Raw genomic sequence first — 5,284 nt, 5'->3', positions numbered from 1 at the left:
TCCCAGTAGGAGTTCCTCTAGTTGTGTCTTCAATATCATCCTTTCCTTGGTTCAAACTAAGTTCAGGGAAACGACCACTTCCCATTCCCTCTTCCTTGTAACTATCCCAGCTACATTTACTAGCTATACTTCTTGTTGCAATTCCCAGCTCCAAACAGGGAAAAGGAAACAGCAAATGAGTTAAACCTACCTGGTGTTCCACTATTTAGCATTATCAGATGGTGCTCATCAATAAACTGTTCCAAACATTTGCTGTTGCAATCAGATTTCCCACTTCCCCATAATTCATTATGGCTTTTCAAATCGCTACATATAATACATGGACCCTTTACATCTCTAATTAGCTTTTAATTCCACAATCTCCAAATCTTTACAGGGGTTGTAAATATTATAGATCATTTTATTCTGCTTTGGAATTTCAATAGCACTATAATCAAAACTGAGTTCCTTTACATTCATTTCAATATAACTTAGATTTTCCCTTATAAATATACACACTCCCCATTCATATTTCTCTATCATATTTGACTGTACTATATCCTGGGACTTTGAGAGACAGCTATTCCATTAACCATGTTTCCTGTATACAGATAACATCAGGTTTGCCCTCCATTTCAAAAATAGTTTTTGTTAGTTCCTGACCATGGTTTATTGGGCTTTGCGCATTCCAACAACAACAAAAAGTTAGTATCATATTAGTTAAAACACAACTGTCCTCCCTCAGAAATGCATGAATGTGCTCTATTACTAAATTACTAGCATGCACATAATTTTCTGCTGCTTTTATTATAATTAGGGCTGTCGATTAATCGCAGTTACTCACGATTAACTAAAAAAAAGTAATCATGATTTAAAAAATTAATCACAATTAGTCACACTTCTAATCGCACTGTTACACAAAAGAATACGAATTGAAATGTATTCAATATTTGTGGATGTTTTCCAAATATATAGATTTCAATTACAACACAATGTATTGTGTGTACAGAAGTGTGCAGTGCTCACTTTATATTATTTTTATTACAAATATTTGCAGTGTAAAATGATAAAAGAAATAGTATTTTTCAATTCACGTATATACGTGTATATTTTTATACACGTACTGTAGTGCAATCTCTTTATCATGAAAGTGCAACTTACAAATGTATATTTTTTTCTTTGTTACATAACTGCACTCAAAAACAAAACAATGTACAACTTTAGAGCCTACAAGTCCACTCAGTCCTATTTCTTATTCAGGCAATTGCTCAGCCAAACAACAGAGGGTCCTGTGGCACCTTTGAGACTAACGGAAGTATTGGGAGCATAAGCTTTCATGGGTAAGAACCTCACTTCTTCAGATTCAGACTTGCATCTGAAGAAGTGAGGTTCTTACCCACGAAAGCTTATGCTCCCAATACTTCTGTTAGTCTCAAAGGTGCCACAGGACCCTCTGTTGCTTTTTACAGATTCAGACTAACACGGCTACCCCTCTGATACTTGTCAGCCAAACAAGTTTGTTTACATTTATGGGAGATAATACTGCCCACTTCTTATTTACAATGTCACCCAAATGTGAGAACATGGCACTTTTGTAGCTGGCATTGCAAGGTATTTACGTGTCAGACATGCTAAACATTTATATGCCCCTTCATGCTTCGACCACCATTCCAGAGGACATGCTTCCATGCTGATGATGCTCGTTTAAAAAAAGAGCTAATTAAATTTGTGACTGGACTTCTTGGAGAAGAACTGCATGTCTCCTGCTGTTTTACCCACATACTGCCATATATTTCATGTTATAGCAGTCTCGGATGATGATCCAGCACGTTGTTCATTTTAAGAACACTTTCAGTGCAGATTTCACAAAACACAAAGAAGGTACCAATGTGAGATTTCTAAAGATAGCTACAGCACTCAACCCAAGGTTTAAGAATCTGAAGTGCCTTCCAAAATCTGAGAGGAACGAGGTGTGGAACACGGTTTCAGAAGAATTAAAAGAGCAACATTCCGATGTGGAATGTACAGAACTTGAACCACCAAAAAAGAAAATCAGCCTTCTTCTGCTGGTGACATCTGACTCAGATAATGAAAATGAACATGCATCAGTCCACACCCCTTTGGATCGTTATTGAGCAGAATCCATTATCAGCATGGACACATATCCTCTGGAATGGTGGTTGAAACATGAAGGGACATATGAATCTTTACTGCATCTGGCACATAAATATCTTGCGATGCCGGCTACAATAGTGCCATGCAAACACCTGTTCTTACTTTCAGGTGTAAACAAGAAGTGGGTAGCATTATCTCCTGCAAATGTAAACAAACTTGTTTGAGTGACTGGCTGAACAAGAAGTAGGATGAGTGGATTTGTAGGCTCTTAAGTTTTACACTGTTTTGAGTGCAGTTATTTTTTGTATATAATTCTACATTTGTAAGTTCAACTTTCATGATAAAGAGATTTCACCTAATACAAGTACTGTAATGCATCAAAAAATACTATTTATTTTGTTTTATTTACAGTGCAAATATTGAAATCAATATATTTGAAAATGTAGAAAATATCCAAAACTATTTAAATAAATGATATTCTATTATTGTTTAAAAAAATTAATTGCAACTAATTGCACTGTTAATCACACAATTAATTTTTAATTGCTTGACAGCCCTAATTGCAATCTTTATTCTTTCTGTTCTTTCTGCTTGTGAAGTGCAGTTTATTACTTCTACCATAAATGCTACAAATTTCTCTCTCTTCAAGAAATATATCTTTCTCTATTTCTCATATTATATTGCATATCTTTTGTGACATTATGTTGTAGTAAAGGTACCTTCCCTTGCTGGTCTTCTCCTCCTTCCTCAATTGTCTCTTTAAATACTTTTTAGCAGCTTTTAGCTTCTGTGTAAGTCAAGATATCTTGTTGATAATTCTTGTTCTTCTCTCCCTAGCCTGTTTAGGTACCATATATCCTCCATACACTGTACTATGTTATTCCCACAGTTGATACATTTTAGCTCTGCTCTTCCTACAGTTTTCATATGAATTCTCCCCTCCACATTTACCACCACACCTTGTTTTACCTCTACCACATTTGTCCATATCCAAACTTTTGACACTCCTAAAAATCTCAAAAGGGGGGTGGAATACATGGTTTAGCCCAAAACATCTGATATCCTAGCTTTATCCTGCCATGTAAAGTCCTTGCTTTACATGTTATTTTCACAGCTGTGGATAGTTTACCCCCAGCAACAAATTAATTGCTTATTGAATAACACCTGGTCCCCATCTATAGTTTTAATTTCATCTTCAGTCATTTCCAGTGGGACATGTTATATTACTCTTCTCGTTTCCATCATGCATTTGGGTGGCTGGCAATCTTCTTTCATTTTTCTTTGAAAAACTGCTGAACACTAAAATTCTACCAGTTCTTTACTGGCACACTGCACCAACAAATCTCCACCCTGTAATCTTCTAGCTCTTAATATAGCCCCACTACTTCTCCTCATCAATTCAACTAACTTCAAGGGATTAGTCACCTATCTTTAATTCCTTATTAGCGATTTGGCACTGGCAACATTGTGGTTTCCCACCCTACTCTTTGTTCCTGCTGCTTCTTCAGATGTATCTGTTCTCGTCTTCTAATTTGCATCCATTCTCATTCCTAGTTTCTTCTCCCTCACATTCTAGAGTGATTTCTGTGCTATTAATCCTGCTTTTCCCATCTCCAGGGCACAGCCACTCTCTACCCACCTACCAGCCCAGCCCAGGGCCAGGGCCAGGGCCAGGGCCAGACCAGGGTAAGTCTGCCTGGAAGACCGTCAAGGAGGCAACCAGAGAACTTTCTGTGCCCCCTTTGGGCTTAAATAGTGATTTGAGCCAATCTGAGAGGCTGAACATTTCCTCCCATCAGGACTGTGGCAGGATCCACTCACTCCTGCCTCTGCTTGAGTCCTCTGCAGTTCGTTTACAATGTTGGCTTCCACCACCCTTATGCGCCATACGCCTACAGTCATAGGGAGCCCTCAGCTCCTGAGGCAAGCAAGGAAGAGCAATCCCTCTCACTGCCTGCTTCTCCCCTCCTACTTCCTTCCTGTGCTCTTTTGTATCCTCGGCCTAATGACTTAATTAGCCTTCCAGCTCCCCTCCACCCAGCAATTAGGCACAGCTCTTCTTAACGAGGTTTATTCTGCAGTCTTTAATTGGAGCTGCAGTGACCAGACTGCTGGCTCAGATAGCCCAGCACTCTGTCACAAAGACCTTCATGGGCCACGTCTCTGGTAAGCTAGGCTCCACCAGCCCATGCTCCCTGCTGGTCCCAGTGAGCTACTTGGGTGGTGGTCCAGTCTGAGGACTGCCTGGGGACTAAGCTTCAAGACCCAGATTCAAATCTCCACTTCCCTGACTTGTAGCAGGGATGTGAACCAAAGTCTCCCTCAACCCAGTGAATACTATAGCCACCAGGTTACGAAGTTACTCTCACTTTCAATGAATATTTAATTTCTACAAAGTGGAACAGCTCTACCAGGAAAGACAGACACCCACCCCAGAATACCCAATAGCCTAGCTTGTGGGAGTTACATTGTGTGTGACTTAATGAAAGCCACAACGACACCCACTGTTCTGAGCTGCTTATACAGGATGCTCATCTTCCAACCAAAGTTTAGGTACTAAACACTATGGCCAGTTTCACTGATACCACAAATAAGCACATTTAAAGTCTACAGATGCAGTTCTTCTCTCACCAACTCCTACCACACTGGTGTGCTCATCTAACTGGTTTCAAAGATGCTTTAGAAAGGGGGTTTCGCATTAACACTTTTATCGGTGATCACTGTTAAAATGTCATAATTGAGAAAGGATTTGGGTGTCTCATTCCTGTCCCCATCACAAAGCCATCATGCAGTTTATTCTAGTTAGCAGTGTCTGCTCAAAAAGAAACTACATTAAAGGATATTATAGATCCAGATTGGGGGGGCGAGGAATGGTATATAGGGGGTCTGCAGGTCAGGACTGAAGTATACTGGCAAAGCTGTGTCTGTGTATAACCTTACAGAACTATCACCTGTGGTAAATGGTTCAAGACAAAGCCTCCTACTTTCATAAGCACTAAACTCATTCCAATTATAATTTTTTTTTTTTTTTAAACCATGTCACGTCACACACAACACATTTCACCATGCTAAAGGTGAAAGCAGTAATACAGGAAGACCTTCCTGGTGCAACAACAGAGGGAGCAATTCTCTATTATTTCTTCCCCTTCTAGGGCTGCTGTGGGTTGAGGAACTCAAGAAAGTGGTAGTA

Source organism: Trachemys scripta, chromosome 1 (genome assembly GCF_013100865.1).
Source record: "Trachemys scripta elegans isolate TJP31775 chromosome 1, CAS_Tse_1.0, whole genome shotgun sequence".
Lineage (NCBI taxonomy): Eukaryota > Metazoa > Chordata > Testudines > Emydidae > Trachemys > Trachemys scripta.
Note: the sequence above shows the minus strand (reverse complement) of the source record.